General features: G+C 43.2%; 1 protein-coding gene across 7 annotated transcripts in view; it reads right to left on the bottom strand.

The window, feature by feature from the left end:
• The window catches only part of BACH2 (BTB domain and CNC homolog 2), a 187790-nt gene that overhangs the window by 86594 nt on the left and 80788 nt on the right, over positions 1-20408 (bottom strand). For 5 of the 7 annotated variants that reach the window (XM_039568570.1, XM_039568571.1, XM_039568568.1 and 2 more), the window contains one exon: positions 15833-15937. The gene's annotated coding sequence lies outside the window, so the exon portion shown is untranslated. Of the gene's footprint in view, positions 1-12046; positions 12248-15832; positions 15938-20408 lie in introns of all 7 variants that reach the window. The other 2 variants (XM_039568572.1, XM_039568567.1) reach the window with 2 other exon arrangements.

Below are 20408 nucleotides of genomic sequence, written 5' to 3'. Positions count from 1 at the left end.
CAATACTTCAAACTGCACTTTGCAAATCTGTTTGATTTTTTTAAAACTTATATTGTTTCACAACCTCTTGTACATTTTTGAATCAGGTTAACTTTTTTCTCCCCCTTTCTGATGGCTTCCAGTACCGCCTGGCAGCTGAAATTAGCACTGAGGAACGCAACTGTAAAGGAAGACACACCAGACACCCTAACTGGCAGAAGAATGCATGAAGTTGAAAAACCATTTGCTTCAATAAAACACCTTCCAGTTTGGATTTCTGTTGTACAGAGAGAGCATTCAAAGGAGAGGTTTTGTTTTTAATAGAACTTTAATGCTTAAGAGGAGGAAAATTGGCAAGTTCTTCTGTTTGCAACGAACAAAACAAGAAAGGTGAATTGAGAAGGGCATGATGAATGTACCTGGGTATTACTCCAGTTATCATGAAAGATGTTTCAGACTGAAAATCGTGTAGTTGTGCTCAAGAAAACTGGAGATGCTGGGTGGGTCCTGAGGGAGGTGAACAACAAATACACAAGTGCGACAAATACATAGTGGGTGGTTTACCCTGATGTTCAGCATGGGTGGGTAAAATGAGGGCTAAGTAAAAGGAGCCACACAAGGTGACAAGTTGGTGAACTTCTCTCAGATGTGGACAGGAGAAAAAATATTTAAGGAACTCTGTGCACCTGCGAGCCAGGAGAGGTGAGCACAGGTGTGCAAACAGAGATGGTGTTTTCTGAAGCAGTGCCTCACTTGGTGGAGTGCAATGATGCTACTTACACAAATACGTGCAGAAATTGATCCCAGTGAAGTCAAGGATCCCTCTTTGTCACATGCAATACCATCAGAGATTAGCAAATGTGTTTTGTTTACGTTTTGTGTGTAATTTCTTTCTGGCTGAAATAGCTTCATAGGAACATTTGTAGCTTGAAGGGTCGCCTGAGGCTGGGAAGGCATTTGCAGTGTTCCTGACATCTAGTGCATGATCTATCCCTGAAATCTGTAAATTAAACCCAAGATGGTATCGATACCTATGTCACAAAAGACACATGGTCTGCTTCACCCTCAGTGCATTTAATTTCCTCATAATAACCTGCGTAGTTCTTCCGAAGGGAAAGAACATGCTCATCCATCACTCCTGCTTCTTCCCACATGCCACTGTTTAACCAGGGGCAGCCAAAACAGGAGTCAGAAGGACACAGCAGCTTCTTCCCCAGTGCCCAGAGGTGGGATGCAGAAAACCAACACAACCAAGGAGGTGTGGACCAGAAACAGGGAGGTACTCACCCATCCCAGGGCTGCGATAACCAGCTCTGCAGTGCATCCCTATCTGGGTGAGCTGTGTCAACAGTCAGAGGAGATGAGATTGAGCTGTTCCCACAGATGTGGGAAAATGGCAAAACTATGTGAGGAACCACTCTGGCTAGAAACTATGACTGAAGTCACCAGGAGAACCATAAAGACAACCATGGCTGGCTGGCTGGCTGCAGGGGAAGGCAGCTGCTGCTGCCCTGTGCTGGCCAGGGGAGTGCTCTGGAGTCTGCAAACTGGATTTTTACCAGCTACACTTAACAAAACCAATCAGGCTTAAACAGAAAACCTTCAGAGTAGCTGGGGAATGTGCACAGGGAGAATTTTCCACCCCTCTTTGTCCTCTGGTTGCAGTTAGGTCTGTGACACACCAACCAGGCAGGACTAGGAGAGGCATAAGGCTGTAGTTCAAGAGTATTGCCACAGGAACTTATGAATCTTTTTATGTAAATCCTGAATGATTTTCTCATTGGAATATACTTGACTTAAAGCCACCACCGAAAATATTTTATCTTGGGGTTATGACTCATGAAAGAATGGCTAGGTGTGAAAGGAAAGTTAATACATTCTGTGAGAAAAAAACCCTCCCCAGTAACCTTATGACACGAGTTGAATATTTATGTCCTATGCAGTAAAGCCAACAGCAAAAGCCGCAGACTAATACTTTGTGTCAGATCTGATGAAAATTCAGATACCTACCTTATTTCCCCTTAAGGGCTGGAAATTATGGTTAACACACATGCAAACAGGAGAAAATGAGATGGTGCAGTGATGAGGATGAAACTGCTGTCCCTTAGTCTGGCATGTAGGAAGATGATACCTGACTAGCCAGCGCTGGTTCTCTTGGACAAGGATGCTTCCCAGGTCATCATGAAATGACACCGCTCACTGGGTTAATGCTCCAGGACTCCTGACCCAACACACATGACCCACAAAAACACACACTTGCCACGCAAAAAAGATGTTCCCGTGTTGAATGATTATCACAGTTAGACTTTTACTGCTAAATTCTTTTAAAAACTGCAAATTGAGAAACCCGTTAACATCCAGAACGAAAGAACAGGCCACAGTCAACCACAAAAACTGCCCATAAGGTTCAGCATGTGGGAAAGAGATAAGTAAATGCTGCAAAAGATGAACAATATTTAAGTATTAACACAAATGTTTGTTTTGGGAAGGTTTATCTGGCATCTCTACCGGTTTTCCTCCAAGCTCTAATACAAAAATAACTACGTCTAACTGCAACTGGGAAGAGATGGCAGCAGCTCAACATTGCTCCCTTTTTTTTCCTCTGTACTCAGAAAAAAACCCCAACTGTCTTACAATGTTACACAAACTAATTTTAAGGTGATTTAGGATGAAGTCAGTCACACATTTGGAAGTTCAGAAAGTTCAGGCAGTGGTCTTGTTTTCATCAGCCTGTGGAATGAGGATATACGTGTGCAACATAAGGGCAGGAGAAACAGTCTTGCTCCAGCTGTACAGCTGGTCCCCCACGTTACAGCATGAAGTGAGGAAAATATCCTCTAGGTCGTATAAATTCTGGATGCAACAATTGCTCACCAAACTACGAAGAGGTAGATGTGTACATCCATGTTGATGGAGGTACACACCTACCCTAAGCCTGTGAAAACTGATAGGGCTGAAAGTGGGCAAGTGCTGCATCTCCCATGAAGGAGCTGCCTCTTAGCTTCTCTGTCTCCACCCCTTTCTCCAGGGGAAAGTCAAAAGACCCGAAATTGTTTTGTGGGTAACCTTCAGTGGTTGTTAAAAATACAAAAAGAGAAAGGCAGAATGGTGATGGGAAAGAGCTTCAAAAATATGTTCCCTCTTGGGTGAACTCAGGTCTGTTTAACAAGAAAAGCCAGAGAGGCCACGCACAGTAATGTTGAGAAAAAGGAAATGGTACTTCATTTTAGCCAGTCATAAATCTTACCAGTGAGCCTCTAACGGCAAACCGGCGAGCAGGGGAATTTTTATACAGATAATTAGTTGTGAGCTAATATCAGGTTTACTGTGCTGTACACTCTGTGTGTGCAACATGGTCTCAACCTGCAAAAACCCACACGAGGCTCTGGCTGCCTTGCTGCCGCTGACTTTGCCAGAAGGCGTGCAGCTGAAACTCCCAGAAACCCTTAGGAAAAAGAGGTGAAGATGGAAATGGATATTTCTGCTCCACAGAAATCTTGTCTGTAGCCCAGAAATATTCTTTTGATGGGGAAAAATGCACCATGTTTAAAAAACCACACCCCTCTGCTACAGGGGAGATGGACCAACAGGACACCTTGTGCCACCATTAGCACCCTCGTCTTCTGGGATACAGACACCATTCACAGATCCTGTAGAGCAGGCAGATGGGTCAGGAAAAAAGGTTTATCCATTGAAGTGAGTAACAAAACGTGGTGGAGGTAATTTATCAGCCAGAAAGAACCAGCTGTGAAGATGCCTCACAAGAACCAAAGTCAACGGGACATTCCCTCCACCTGTGCTGGGAGCAAGACAGCCCATCCGCCAGTGCTTGTTCCTCGACATTTTGCTCTATTTCAGAGACAGCAAGAGACTTGCACTAGTGACTGACATAAGCGAGGACTCCACCACATCTAATAGTCAGACCGCACTTCCAGTCTAAGAGAAGCCACTTTTCAGTTTCTAGATGAGAGGGAGTCCAGGAGACACATGGCAGCAGCACGCCGGGTATGCTAGGTGCCAGCAAGCATCCTAGCACTTGGGAAGCTACTTTAGAAGAGACCAATTTGGTCTAGATGAGGGGGTCTGGAAGCCTTCATCCCCAAAAGATGCCCAAGCTAGGAAATGGCCCGGAGAGGCCAGACAACTTGCAAAGAGACAGCTCGATAAGAGAGCCCACCCCAGCTGCACAAGGAGCTTTGAGGCTACTGGTCCTCACAGGCTACCTTGGTGCTCCCTACCTGCTTTCTGCCTGTCCTCTTTTTTCTTTTTCAGCCCCAACCTAGTGCAACAGGACAGATACACCCATTGCTCGACCACACTCCTCTGCTGGCCCAAAATAGCTGGGGGCAGGTGGGGCTGGGGGAAGACCAGCTTTGTCTGCATGGGGTTAAAGCAGCAGGTCTTTTGTCAAAGGCTCAGTTTGCCTGCTACCGTATGTTAAACTGAAAGACCAATCTGTATCTACTGCGCTGCACTGCAATTATGGGGGTTTTTTAATCATTCAACCTAATGGTACACAGCTGTCACAAGAATCTTAGAACACATCACTGGCTCTCTTTGATCTGATTAACCAGATAAGGAACCACAGCCAAACGATATGAAAGGATGAGTCCAAATTTCAAACTCTCAGCCGAGCAAAGAATTTCATTCAAAGGAATGTGCAAAATGAGGAGGGAGGAGGCTCACAATGCAAATGAAGGTTTTATTTACTACTGATGTAAGAAGGTGAAATACTCTCCATTGTGTGGTTTAAGAATCAATGGACCCCAGCCTCAAAGTGGTGCAGATAGGTGTTATATCTGCTACACTAATCTGTGTGGATGCCAATATTTGTGTTATCCTTTTTCCAGACTGGAAATGAGGGGCTTTCTTCCACAGGGATGGCTTTTTATACTGAAGAAGCCTCCCTGTGATACTGAAGAGCTCCAAGGGCACGTCCCTCACATACCCAAACTGCTTCTGTTCAGCATGTTTCTTCAGATGGCATAGTATTTATTTTTTTGAATTCAAGACAGCTTTGTTTATTTGCTTTTATTTCTAGCATAATGTTTACTATTCCAATCAGAACATTCTGTAATCTCATCTAAATGTTTTATTATTAATTGCTGCACCCCACACCCCGCCCTTAATAATTATCCTCGGGAGAGGTAAACATTTCAACATGACTTACTCTAGTTAAAGCCATGAATATGCATTATTTATTTATTTAGGTAAACAGTAATTAAGAAAAAATCACCAAACCGCCTTCTCTTTGAAATGAGCTCTACTTTACCAGCCTTGCCGTGGGAATTGCAAGTCTCTTAAACACATCTATTACTTTGTCCTCCTCCACCATGATTTACAATGATGGGCCTCAGACCACACTACAGCTGTCAGGAAAGCAGTCAGTCCTTACGCTGTCTGAGGCTGGGTGACAAGTCCAAAGCATCCAGACTCAGTCTCAAGGATAAGCAAGAGGTACCAAGATGTCAGCAGAGAAGAAAGGTGCAGGATGAGGAAAAGAATATTGCTATCTATCACTCAATACACTGATTTTTAAGTTTTTTCTCAGCAAGACAACCACTACTGACTTGAAAATGTTCATGACCCCCCTTCTGCCCTCTCCCTATAGACAGAGGGCTATGTCCTGACAGAGGGGCTTGTGACCACTGAAGCTCCCCATGCTAAGCTGGGGAGCAGCCAGCCCCAAACCAAGGAGTTTTTGGTGCCAGAACAGTCAGATAGCCCCATGTGCCACATATATATACACAGCTTATGCACTGGGTAATAAGCAGCTGAGTGACTCCACTCAATTCCCCTGGTCTTCTTCCTCAGTATTACATTAACTCAAATATTACAACATCCCATCCTGCCTTATACTTCCACCACAAGCCATGACAGAATATGGCAGCACCACAGGCAATGAAGACACTAACAGGGCACCCAATTCTTTAAACCAAAAAATTAAGACACACCAAGATAGTCCTGACATGGCAGATCATCCAGCCTAAGGATCGCACCAGCACTACAAGAGAGGAATCGAAATGTGTCCTAAAGACAAAGGGATTTTCACAGGTCTAAAACTGTTAGGTAAATAGATAAAACTGTGGTTGGGGCTTTGTTTCAGTTTTCAAAGCTAATTTCCGGCCACTGTTCAGAGAAATGCTTTGCATTTCCATTTCTGACTCACCTGCTTTAACAAGCGCACTCGCTGGAATTACTAAGCATGGGATCTCATGAAAACATTTCGCTTTCTGAATCAAAGTGCTTTTTTTACTGATGTGAACTTATCTATAAAGTTTACCTTGGTAACAACACTGGTGATGTGCAGGTACGAGTGCACAGTGCGATGGGTCAGAGGACCCTTCTCCCACTGGGCATCCCATCAAGGTACAGGAATGCCTCCCAAATTCTGCCCAGCCACTCGGAGCACGCTGACACCAGTGTCTCACATCCCCATCACAAAGTGATATGCGCTCCCAGAGACACATTCAAACAGCAGGTATCAATGAAAAGCATTCCTGAAAAGAACCTGTTATGAAACCGAAAATCGGAGATTGCCGCAGCGCTGTGCCCAAGTTGAGTCATCAGTTCCCTTTACAGCCTAATAATTGACACTGCCTTGATCAGAATGACTGATCTGAATGTTGCTTTGTGTTTGTGTGTTTTTGTTGGTTTTTCTTCTTTTTAATTAAAAAAAAAAAAAAATTCTTATGTAAACAAGCCGTCTGTCACCTTGCAGGAGTATTTGTATTCTTCAGATCATGGGAAACATCTGTCAGAACCAGATTTTGCTCTCCTCAGTCAACTTGATACAGTCTTAATCAGACTGTACTACAAAGAAACTAAAAACTGGTCTTGTTACAGAAAAAATTCGCTACCAACTCTCAGTGGAAGCACTGATTTTATTGCGCTTTCTTGGGATTAAATGCTGCAAAGATTATTAAAAGAGTTCCCTCCTTCCTCTGCGGGATCTCTCCCCCAAAGGAAATCCTGGGAATTTACATGCTGCTTTTCTCCTCTCTTTGTGCACTTTTCCAAAATTAACTACCTTCCAGGAAGAGATAGCTAGGAGAAGAATCAAGGTAAAGTGAAACTTCAGAGCATGCCGATTTCCCACCTTTTGACATGGGTACTCGGATAACGGAGTGATTCCCCTTCTGATGCTTTCAACAAATAAACGCTCCCACGCATCTGCATCCCGCAGGTCACACCTCCCCAAAATGATTCATTAAGTATTTTCACATCTTCTACATAGGGAAAGATCAAGTAAGGCTGCAACTGCCTCTAGCGGTGTTTTCTGAAGAAAAGGTGACAAAAAATAGGGTGGTTGCTACTACCAGGATAAGGGTGATGTTAGACTGCCATGCTGTGAGTCTTCTGCCAGGGAATCTGCCCTGGAATAGCAAAGTCATTACAATGAAAGAAAAAAGAAGCCAATTCGAGAAACAATGTGAGATTATAACAGAGAGAGCAGGCTATTCCATTAGCAAGTAAATGAAGAGGAGATGACTGTGGCAGGAGGACCAGGATCAGTGGGTACCAGGCAGGTGTCTGAGCTGGGACTGTATGCAGAGCCCTATTAAATGGACCAATAATTTATAGATTGAGGGGATAGTACTAGAAACATTCAATAGTGTATGCATGGTCTTAATTAGAAGTACGGCCCTGGAGGGGTGAGAAATTAATGGCTATGTCTGTATTAGCTTTTACCCTTAGACCTAAACCATTCCACTGGAACCGTGTTGCTGATATGATGCCCAATTTTTGTATTTTATCTGGCAGTAACTCCAGCCTGGTGCTGCAGACTGAGCACCCACCAGCAGCTGGAGTACATCACCAGCACAGCTGGAGGCACAACTCTCAGCTTGTATCAGTAACTCATGGATTACACATCATGCCACTAATTCTTAAATACAAGGCATGAGATAGGAGAACCTTGGTATACTTTGGAGAAGGTGGAGGACGACCCATCTAAGCACTGTGTACTGAGAGTAATACAACAGCAGATTTTAAAACAAGAAGACAGACAAAATCCAAAGCTGTGCAGGAGGAGAAAAGCTAAAACAAATGGCATAAAAGAGGAAAAGGAAATGATCTACTGGCTGAAGAAGACATTAGATTTTATTTTCCTTAACTGTGGCAGATAGCTGGACATGAAACTAGTATAAGACATAGCTGCAAAATACTGTACTCTTTTGAATGGAGTGGAACTGTTCTTGAAAGCCTTGCTTTAAAAAAATCTTCATGCATGCAATTTTTTTGAAATAAGAAATTACTGCAGAAACAATCCTATGACAATACTAAACAAGATGGAATTTCAATTGTAGTTTAGATATAATGTCCAGAAATCATATGGATTTAGCCCTGCTCAGCACAGAATCCAAGGAGTATCATCAACCTTGCAACATCTTGGGGAATCTTGCATTTTTCTGAAAACCACTTTTACCAGCTTCAGCTATTTTAGAGAGAAATGGACTGCCACACTCCCAAAATGTGAGGTGAAACACTATTTTGGCCAGATTTGAGAAGAGACTGGACCTAGTTAGCACTGGTTTCATCTACCTGACCTAAGATAATGCATGTTTTTGACTGTGACTTTCATAAACTCTTCCAAGTTTCATTTTATTATTCCAAGCTACGAGGGTGGCAATATAAAGACAGAGGAAGCAGAAAAAAACTGGATAGGAATTAAAAGCACTTTTCACTGTCGAGCCAGCAAGTGTAAGAATTGTATTTAGCTTCATGAGAGCACTGCCAACACTAACAAACCATTTGCTGTCTGCTGCTGCATACCAGCAGGTAATGTGCACAAGCTTACATTAGTACTTTGATGCATGCAAAGTGGACAAATTTTGAAGTGCCCCCTGCATTTGCTTCTTAGTTAATTTTGCACCAACTCTTGAATGTCCCAATGAAAAAAATAAAGGCGTGGGAAACAAAGAGAAACAGGGTTTATCACCTCATAAAGGTAACCAAAACAGCAAAGACTATTTCAAATGTCTATCTAGTTCTCCCTGACAGTTCAACTCCAACTGAAAACTTAGATATGACATGAATTTCTTCTTCAGTTTCCTGTCACCTGAAAACAGAAGTTTAATATCAGTATTATCACCATCCCAGTTAACTATCACCTAAAGAAGTAGTAAGAACCAGCAATCATTAGGCCACAAGCAAAGCCAACTCCATAACAGAAAAAAAAAAAAAAATTCTTATCAATCTCTCTTCTCTGCTCTCAAAATGTGACAGCAGCAGCTTCAGGGACATCCTGCATGGTCCATTCTCACCACTTGTTCCTGTAGAAAAGATGTTTTCTGCACTCAGTAATTATAGCTTAACATTGTCAGGTGAAAAGAGCTGCTTTCTACAGTTCACATGGCTTTCAGAGGTGGGGTTTTTTTTGTTTTGTTTTTAACTTGTATGACAAAACCTACCTGTTCTGCCATTATTATCTTGTTTTATTACTCCCTGTAGTCCTGGCATCTGTTTAAAATGATGTAAAAAGTAGGCAGTTGCACAGAGAATGATTAGTACAGCACGTGCTGCAGCAAGCAATGTTACATATTTTATTGCTCATGAAGTCAGTGTACTGGAACTGGCCAAATGTGTTACTTCGGTCTGAAAGTACACTTTTCCTTTTCTGCTTGCACCAGGATAATTAATAACTGGAAGAAATAATAGTGAAAGTAAGCATGGTGTTAGGTAAGCACTAATGACACAAGCTTATGTTTAGATCAAGGATTGTTGTTTGGGATGTCTCTCTACAAGAGAACAACAAAGTTTGCACCTCATGTTTGTCACAAGGACACTTGCCACACCGTCTGCTCAGCCATCAACCCAAATTACTTGCTACCTGTGCCAGTGTCCTCATCCCACTTAAAAGTGCTTTTCCCTGAACCTCTGCAAGTGAAAAATTAAATCTAATGCTTCCCCATTTGTTCAGTGGCTGATGAAAACCTCATTAATGAATACTTGGGCAAAAAGGCTCTCTACAATTGCAGCACACCGTCGTAAAGCCAATGCACGATGGCCAGCAAATGTTTCCCAGTGGCAATTGGCTTTACACAGCTTCTTACTTGGTAAATAGTGACAGGAAATACTGAAAAAATATTTGTTTTCCTGTATTTATTTCTATACTGGGTGAGGCAAGACAAAAGGATGTTTAGGCACTGAACTGATTTCAGGCCTCGTCCTCTGTGAATGACTTGGCCCGCAATGTTATAGGGCTTTTAATCTCACATACCTCATGGATCCTATTATCACCACCATCATAATGACCAGACATCGTTTACTTCGCGTTCCCCCAGCCTGCCTTAGGCTGGGCACATAGAAATGAGAGCATCACTCACACAGAGCTGACTGGAGAAGGCCACCCATCATTTCACCTGCTTGGCTTCACCTCCCCATGCCAAACAGTGCCACCTCAAGCTGCTCCTGCCAGTGGGCAGGTCAAGGAACAGCGTAACCCAAACCATAAGGATCAGAAGACATCCAGCTCACCTTGTTCATGGGAAAGGCAGAAAGCAATCCCCAGGTGTTTCTATAATTCCTGTTGCTCTCAGCACAATTAGATTTTATTGAACTGTAATCCTAGATAAGTGTATTGAATCTTACAGCTGAAGCCAATTACACTGTGTTAAATAGCCTTCCTGATTTGCAAGACGAAGAACACTTCTCTATAAAACTAAATTAGCTCAATAACTCATTATTTGTAGCTTGGGCAAAGGGCTGAAACAGCACTGGACAACTAAGCAGCTGCTGCATTTTCAGGCACTAATCCTTTAGAGCTGTAAGCAGACTGAATTCCCAGTTTGCTGGGGAAAGGGACAAGCACTGCAGGCAGAGAGGCGACATCCAATGTCAACAGCACTACATCTCAAACCGCCCCTGTTTCCTCACGGCAAAGGACTCTGAGCTGACCAGCCTCAGAAGGAACGAGACATTGCTTTTCCTGTACTGAGAAGTCCTCACACTTAGAGGTTTAACTCCCAACCCAAAGGAGATAAAAGGGCACATCAAAAGGCATGTGACTTGTCATTTCTGATTCCTTACTCAGAATTAGCATCAGCACCAAGTGAGAGTATATAAAAATCCCTTAAATGAGTATTTCTGCTTATTAGGGATTGAGTGGAGGAGCAGAGGGGCTGAAGGCCAGTGGTGGTGATGGGCTATGTGGACATCCTTAGCAGCCACACCTTGGCAGGAGTCCATGAGTGTGGCATTCCACTGCCTAGCACCACCTTCCTCAGCTGCTAGGGTCACTTTTGGTGCCCCTCCAATCAGCCTCAAGCACTCTTTGGTTTCTTTCTTACACACAACCGTGTTTACGTGTTAGGAGATCTCCACGTAAGTTGGGAGACGACAGAAGCTGTGTTTCTGATCCCATTGGGTTGTGCCAGGTGCACGTATTGAGCAGACAGGAGTGACTCAAAGCCATAAGCAGACAGACTGAGCAGAGAAAGGTGAGAGACAGGGAATATTCCAAATGCCTGCTGCTGCACTGGGGCAGCCAAACTCCACAAAAAAATAGGCCTGAAAGACTTGGAAAGAAAAAAAATCAACCCTTTTGAGATCTAGAAATAATTTCCTTTACTCCTTAACACAAAAATGCAAGCAGCATGGGTGACTATCCCCTGTGAGGAAGCACACCTCTCTCGCTCTGGTCTCCAGGGTGGCTCTTCCCATCGCAACATCATGTCCTTCAGCAACATCAGTAGTCTTTGTGCTCACAATGAACGTGAGGAAGATAATCTCCACTGCACAAATGAGGAAGTCAGTCATGGGGCAAATGAAGGAGGTTGCCTGAGAACACACAGGAAACCTGTGACTGAGGCAGGGAACTGAACCCAGACCATGAGTTCCAGTTGGGTGCCCAGTCCAAGCTGGGTGGCTGACAGACCACCTCTTCTTATGGGGCTTTGAAATTGAAGTTTGGTGGGTTTTATAATGAACATTTTCTTTTTTTTTCATTTGTCTAGTCACTACGTTTCATTACACTCACACTTCTGCTTTGTGAAGGCTTTTTATCCTGCTTCTTTTCTGTTTTGGCTTAAAAAACCAACACAGCTGAACATCAAACAGAATTTACCCTTGACGGTTTGGTCTTCTGCCCTACCAACATCGTCCTCTCCCTAGTGCTCAGTGTTGTGTCCTTTGTGCACCCTGTGGCTGCCTGTGGCTTCACCAAAACACACCAGTGATATTTAGAAGGAGATGTCTTACTCGTAGCTTCACAGACTTACAGCAACTGCTTATGCGAACTGCAGTGCTGTGAGGCAGCAGAGCAGACCTGGTGGGAAAACCAGAGAAAAGAGATGCACAAAAAAGGTCAGTTCCAAAGTGAGTGTTCTGACGCTGCTATGCATCATGTCAATGTGAGCAATCATCTGAAGAACAGCTACCAGTAAGCCACAGTGTCAGACTGCATAGGATGTTTTACTGGCTTGGCTAATGAATCACTGGGAAAATGTGAGCCATGTGCTCACTGCCAGGGCAGTTGCCACAGTGGGTGAAAACAATGTCTCTTTCACTATCATCATGACCTGTGGTTTAATTGATAGTCTAAAATGTTTTAAGATCTTTCTGTGTAAGGCACATAATATGCACTTCCAAGACAAAATTCTTTGGTATTATACTATTTGCAAGGAGGTGCAACGAATCAAACCGCTATTTCATGAAATAATTCACACTGGCTGAATCCCTCACAGAATGTCTCAAGATCTTGAAAAGGAAAAAATAACTAATTTCCACCTGTGTAATAACAGTGGGAAAGAAAAAGATTTCACATTTTTGTGAGAAAATGTTGCAAAACCACAGACTTTTGAAAGTGCCCAATATGGTATTTTCAGCTTATCTGGATGAAGCCCAAACTATCCACAGCTAACCAAGGTGCATCAGAAGATTGTAATCATTCCACTCCCACCACAGGCTTTTTGTCCCACTGTGCATCCAAGGCTGTCAAGCCCTACAAAATAACATAGGACTTTCATGCTTAAAGCAGCCGAACAGCTGCAAAAATAACTCTGTAAAAATATTGAATAGTTGGTCCCACTCAGCAGCTGGAAAAACATTTACTGACTGAAAAATTCAGTGTTTGATATTACTTAATAGTTGGGGAAAAACTATTTGTGAATCATAATTAACGTTTATTTAACTATTTAAAAGCATGCATCTACTGTTTGAGGCTTCACAGAGAGCAAATATGTGGCCTTCTGGCATCATTAAACAGACTAATACAGTTGAAATGGAAGGACATGAGGCAGAAAACCACACTGGAATAGTGAATCCTTCAAGGAACTGGTGTAACTGTGATTGCCTCAGTAGTGTGGACACTACAACACCAGGTTTGAACCAAATCAGTAGCAACTACCCTGGGGTAAATTGAATGAATGCACAACTCTAGCTCCTGGTGCCAGAGCAATGCAAACATCATGATATAAACTGGATGAAAATCCATCACTAACAGTGATAGAGAAAACATTCCCCTTCAAACTGCCTCAGGGGTTGATGGACAACTCTATGGTGGCATCAGCCCAGGGCCAAGTGACAGAGGGGCTTCCTGCGAACAGCTGCTGCAGAGCCCTGCAAGAAAGGACCAGAAGTGCTCATCACCCCCAGAGGAGCCAGGGGCCTGCTTCCCATGCTGAAAGTGTGGCCAGCGGGACTAAGGCAGCGATCATCCACCTGTATTCTGTACTGGTGAGGCCACACCTCAAATCCTGTGTTCAGTTTTGGGCCCCTCACTACGAGAAGGACACTGAGGTGCTGGAACATGTCCAGAGAAGGGCAATCACACTGGTGAGAGGTCTGGAGCACAAGTCTGATGAGGAGCAGCTGAGGGAGCTGGGTTTGTTTAGCCTGGAGAAAAGAGGGTTCAGGGAGGACCTTACCACTTTCTACAACTGCCTGAAAGGAGGCTGTAGCCAGGTGGGAGTCAGCCTCCTCTCCCAAGTGACAAGATCAGAGGCAGCAGCCTCAAGTTGCTCCAGGAGAGATTTATATTGGACACTAGGAAAAATTTCTTCACAGAAAGGATTGTCAAGCATTGAACAGGCTGCCCAGGGAAGTGGTTGGGTCCCCATCCCTGGAGGTATTTAAAAGCCACGTAGATATGGCACTTAGGGACATGGCTTAGTGGTGGACTTGCCAGTGCTGGGCTAGCAGTTGGACTTGATGGTCTTGAAGGTACTTTCCAACCTAAACAACTGTGCTTGTATGATTCTTAGTGATTTTATGGTTCCATGAAAGCAACAGTGGCTTAGGTCAGGATGTAAGTTACACAAGCAGATGAAACATTTACAGGCATTATGCTGAAAACAAACATTATGCCTTGTTTTAAACTTCTAATTGGAAAACTGCTTGAATTCGGACTTTTCGAAGTCCTAATTTCCCCCAAACAATTCCCTCACTTGTTCTCTGCACATATGACATGGCTGAAATGTCCCATCACTGACAGCAACCAGTCCTTTCTTCATCTCATTCAACTTCACCCATGCAGAATTGGGCTGAGCCCCTCATGGGTCCAGCAGGCATGAAGCAAGGACAAAAGAGCAGTTACTGTATCTGGCAGATAACTGCAAGCAGGGCCAAGCCAAAGATTCCTGTCCAGCACAACCTCACCTAGAGAGTGACCCAGGTGTGCCAGTTCACTGTACAGAGTAAAGATTCACAAAAAAGAAACCTATGGCAAAAAACTGACTTGGCCGCTGTGTTTGAAGGACTTGGCGACAGGTTTAGCATAAGTATATATATATTTTATACATAGTATATGTATGCAAATGTCACCTGTAGGGAATATTCTGTAAGGTGCTGAGGAATGTGAGCAGCCTGTATAAATAAACGTGCTTAACTAAGTGATTTGGACTCTAAGTCACCAACTCTCCCACCACTGCTCTCTCAAGTGACCATGGTATCAGAGGCCATTTCAAGGGAAATGCACTTATGTCATACAATACTTCTCATATCATACTTCTCATAACCAGCAGCAGCAGGAAAATGAAGGCAATATAAAAAAAAATAAAAGTTATAAAATTTCAGGAGACAAACATCCCTGAATGGATTATGCTTTCAAAACAAACTGCAAAAATAGCATAATAAGGTTTTTTTGGTGTACATCTCAAAGTTTTCTACGATGATATTATTTGTTCTAAATGTAAACACATTCTCAATGCCATATGCAATGCAATTGGCTTGCAACCTGAAATAGGGCCCTTTTCATTGAGACTCACTCATCACTAGGATGATCTCAATTTATCACTGTGGGTCCCCTTCAATTCAGGATGTTCTGTGATTCCATGATCACAGAAACAGATGCAGCTGACCAAATTCACCTCCATTCACAGCCTGCTGAGGTTTCCTAGCTATATCCCCTGCATGGTCAAAGGGACAAAGCAATGCTCTTTTTGGATCAGACAGGGCAACTATTCATGGACCATTTCAAACTGAGTTAGGCCAGACCACAGGTTACGAAAATCTCCACACAGCATTTGCTCTAGCAAGGCTACACCAGCATAGCTAAAATGCTGAAGTGCAGGCTGGGATGAACACTCAAAAAACATGTATGCCATAGAGCTAATGACAAAACAGACCAATAAGTACTCGGTCAGATTTCTTTCTAGGCTTCTATGTAGCTGCCTGTTCTCAGAAGTGTTCAGATAGTATGCTGGGGAGTTCTAGAGCAATGCAGCAAAAAGCCTTGAAAGGACCTTAGCTTTATGCTATGCACAGATACGGAGGTGCTTGAGTTCCCACATGCATTGCTAGTCTTACTAGATGTTAGAGTAAAAATGTGAAATTAAAAGAAACAACCGAAATATCTCAAAACCACCCCAAACCTGAAGAAACCACTTGATGATGCTTTTGTAAAAACACTTACTTACAATGCAGTCCTGGAAGTGATTTCCAAGCAAGCCAACTGCTGCTCTAGTTTACTGGATGGTGTGGCTCAGCTCTTTCATACAGGCAGCACTTACAGTTGTATCTAGAAAAGGAAATATAACCAAAATTCTTTATGAGCAAATACACAAGTAAAGTCATCTTTCTCTTTAAAACTATGACCAGGTTAAAACTAGCTTTAGCCGGTCTCAATAGCTCTTGTGCCTAGCTTCACATGTGCTGCCTGCTCACAGGAACAAGCCCCAAGGTGCAGCCAAAGCCACCCTACAGTATGTAAGCCAAGAGCGACTGTGCCTGAGGAAAAAACCCCACACCGAGTGCATCAAAGCAGCAAACAAATGCTCCCAGCTGTTTTTCTCATCTAGTTCTACTTAAAACATTTGCAGGAAATGCAAGATGAATTAGTGCCAAAAAAATGTAGGTGATTTCAGTAAGGCCAGGAATTCCAGGCACCAACCTCTATTTTCTCTCTCTTGAGTGGGTGTTCACTTGTAAATTGTAGACATGTTAGCAATTCAACGACTGAGCGAATTAACATTCAACTTAACAGTCATTGTTAGGTTGGGAGGTTATTACTGCTTGTTCTGCTAAAGTGACAAGCTAAAATAGGTTTGTATCTGAAAAGTTGTTTTCTACAATACATATTCCCTGTCTTTTCGTACCAAATAATTTTCTTCCATCATGTCAACTCCTATTGTATGCACCACCACTGCCAGCTCCACCACAGCAGATGGGATAGGCAAGGAGAAACAGCAAGGGGACAGGTGAGAAGGAGAGAGCACTCAGCCCCCCCATTTCTCTTTGGGCTGCCATATTAATTTTTTCCCAGGCATTTTATGTGGTTGATTCAAGACTTCTCAGCAAAAGAGCATACTTGCATTTGCAGGATATTCTGCTTTTAAAGCAAGCAAGCAAAGGCAAAACCCAAGAGCAAAGAGAGGGCTCTACTTCACCAAGTCATGAGCCTGAGAAAGCTGGTTGTTATCAGGCACTCTTTGGGGCACAGAATTGAGAGCTGTGATTTCCCAGCCTTGCAGGTGATTATTATTAATGGAAAAAATAAGTTTTCAAGGTTGAGTCAACATACCACCACATGTTTAATTTTTGCAGACTCAGATCCATTTTGTACTAGTAAACGAGCTTGCATCCTTTCCTCCGTGCTTTTTTTTTTCTTTATTTTTTTATTTTAGGGTAGCTCACAAGCTGCTGACAACTCACACTGTACTAGGAGCTGTTCACACTGCACAAAGTGTTTACCACTCACAAGTGATGCTAAAAATTAATTTACAGTACCGCTACAGCAAGCTTTGACAAATTGTCATGTGTTGACACAGTCATAAGTTGTTGGTTAAAAAAAGTAACACTTCCCTCTTCTGCCACTTCATGTTTGAGACCAGGGATGGGCACATTATGCAAAGTTTGAGGGTTTGTAAGCTTCACAAATGTTTGGGCTTCACAAAACAAGCTTGGTTGTGAAAGTTTTTTCTCTTACAGTTAGGCATGTGTTTATTGCCAAAAAGACTCTAGTAAGAAAAAAAAATCCTTTCCCATCTACCAAGATCTGTGTGTTGTGCAAAACTAGAATAAAAGGCTGTAAAATAAATAACCTTGCACTATACTTGTTCTAGATAAGATCACAGCAGTGACAAATAGCCTGGATCAACTCCTCAGAGCTGCAAACACCACCCTCCTGTTGTAGAAAGGAAGGAAGAAAAATATAGCTACGAGTAAGAGTTTTAATTGTTCTCAGCTGTCACACAATGTTATCTTAAGTGAACGCATTTATTTCTCGATTCTCATATATAGCTCTATATGGAAAAGAAAGAACTCCAGCTGTGGCAGACAAGGTTCAAATTGATTTCCGTGTACTCAAGATAGTAGGTGTTAGTCAGCACTCATGCCCACCAGTGGCAGCTCTTAAATTTTAACTCCTTCTCCTCAGGGCAGGACAAATAAACTATCTAGTTTACACTCTGGAATCAGTAATGGACAAAACAGTGCTGCCAGCTGACATGAGCAGTGTTTTGGTGGTGATGCAAACTTGAAACATTAACCCCAAACTAGCCTAAATCCAGGGAAAGAAACAAAGCCAAGCAAAATGAGCACTCACAGCACCTGCCAAATGGGCTTCACGAGGAGCATGTAAAAGCCACTGCTTTACATTGTGCACCAGTGACCTGGACAGCCAGTGCTCCAGTAGCTCTCCCTAGGATGACCAAATCTCAGAGCACAGACCACACAAGAAAGCAGAATAAATTCATTCCGAAAATTAGCTTGGCAATACAAGGAATTAATTTTCTCTTTTTTCCCCACTCCTTAACACCTGTACAAAGTAGAGATGCTTTGAGTGCTTCCAAAGTCCTGAGGAGAGGCAACGTTTTACCTTGTAGAACTCGCCCTATGCCTGCATCAGTGCAAGAATGACCCACCTAATTTCTCTACAAAAGTCACAACATGTTACTTCAAGCAAAAAGAGCTCCTGCAAAACATTAGGGAGGGATGAAATTTCGTACAGACTCTTCACTTGCTCCCACTTTACACACCCTGTATAGAATTTCAACATCTGAGATGCTACTCTGATATACTCTCAGACAGATCTAAGGAAAGCAAAGGACATTTATATCATTATAGTCAGGATGGACATTGCCTTGTGCTGTTGACTGAAATTATATCATCCATGCTTAATTAGCATAGATCACTGTACATTCAGAAAAGCACTAAAGTGGCAACTCCTACTTTCCTCCCCCAAGTAACAAAAACTTATAAATATTTTCAGTGCATCATATGAAATGCATTATTTCACTAGATGCAGTTTAAGAGTCAGCAGGGTTGGAATAAAGATGATTCAACTATTAATTCAAAAACTTCAGCTGTTGAGTTAGCTAGAAGGCAAAACCAATTCTACTCCACCTTGGAAGAAAACAAATAAAATCTTAAGTTTTACTGTAAGTTATCTCAACTGCCAAAGCACGATTTCTCCTGTACCTTTTTACTTCTTTGCTGTATAGAAGGGAACAAACAACTTAAATTCCTGAAGTTCTAACTTTGGGATGGAAAAAGCCCAAGATATCCAAGTCACTAATCTAGTTAAGAATACTATGAGGGAAAAAGTGGGACCTGGGGTTTTCTGAAGCGTTTTTTAGTTGTTTTTGTTTGTTTGGGGGATTTTTTTTTATTTTGAGACAAAGTATCTGTTCACTTTTCTCAAGTTTTATCCTGATGGATTCAACTTGTGAGTGTGAAGAAACCACCCCCAAGCAGAAGGGCCATTCTTGCCAAAGTCCCTTGTGTGAGTTTGAGCTTGCTCTACCCAACACAGGGCCAATGCAGCAAGGTTCAGCATTGGGGAAATGCAGACCCAGGATCTCCCGTGGCCTCTGCATCACACCTCTCCACTCTGCCCTTCAGTTTCATCACAGGGAGGAAGGCAGAGTCTTGGCTGATCCCACAGCCACACTCCCTCACACTGCTATCTGCAGGGCATCAGAACAAAGCCATAGAGGTGACATTCATCCCAGGCAAGCCGTCACCAGGATTTCAAAAGCAAAAGGGAACATATGAAGGTGTCCTGATCCTTGATGAAGCATGCACACAACTGAAGGGGTAAATTGATGTATTGAATAGTTATACCAAGTATGCACTGGGTAGTCACTGCTTGCATGGGATGCAGACTGTGAAACAAATTCCCCCGGCTAGAAATTAAAAAGAAAAGGAGGATTGCATCTTCCTTATTCCATGGGGAGTGCTTTTCCAACCACTGAGACAGGACACTAGCCCAAAGGCAAGTGACACCTGTGAGTGCCTACACCAAGGGCAATCTTCCTGTCCCAGTTCTACGCCTGTCTTCACTTTGCTGCAAAGGCCATGTCACCTCTGTTACACAGAGCTCTGCCACCTACGAGCAGTGGGGAAGCAGCTTAACTGCCCAACCTGGCAGGACCTCCTGTGAGCATTTGGGGGTGGGAGGAAACTTACCAGCTTTTGTGTGTGTGGGCACTTTAAAAGTGGTTCCAGTTCTTAAACCTTAAGAGATGCTCAAATTGCCTTGAACTGAAAGGATTTCAGTATTGGAATACTGGAGGTCATTAAAAGATGTATAGATATGGTGCTTAGGGACATGGTTTCAGGGTGGACTTGGCAGTCTTGGGTTAATGGTTGGACTCGATGATCTTAGAAGTCTAAAGTTGCTGTTTCCTTCCTGACTCCCTACCCCCAGTGCAGGAGGGAGCAAAGGGAAGCAGTATCTCTGCAAGCATGAAACACTGGGAAAAAGCATTAGATCTTTGCCTTCACCTGGAGCACACCTTGCACTTCCAGCCCTTTCAAGCAGAGGAAACCTGGTGGCCCCATGGACCCATCTCCCAGGGCTCCATGGCAGGGGGAGGGACCTCAACACCTGGTGGCCCCATGGAGAGTATAATGACTTGAAAGCCAGCATCTGTGTCCCACTTTGTTGCTCCAGCAGAAAGGAAGCGCAAAGATCCCTCAGGAGGCAGTTCGGGAACTGCCTGCCCCACACAAAGTGCACTCACACACACGTACATGGGCACTCCTCT

Source organism: Corvus cornix, chromosome 3, assembly GCF_000738735.6.
Source record: "Corvus cornix cornix isolate S_Up_H32 chromosome 3, ASM73873v5, whole genome shotgun sequence".
NCBI lineage: Eukaryota > Metazoa > Chordata > Aves > Passeriformes > Corvidae > Corvus > Corvus cornix.
The sequence above is the reverse complement of the archived record's forward strand: the minus strand, read 5'-3'. Positions and strand labels throughout refer to the sequence as shown.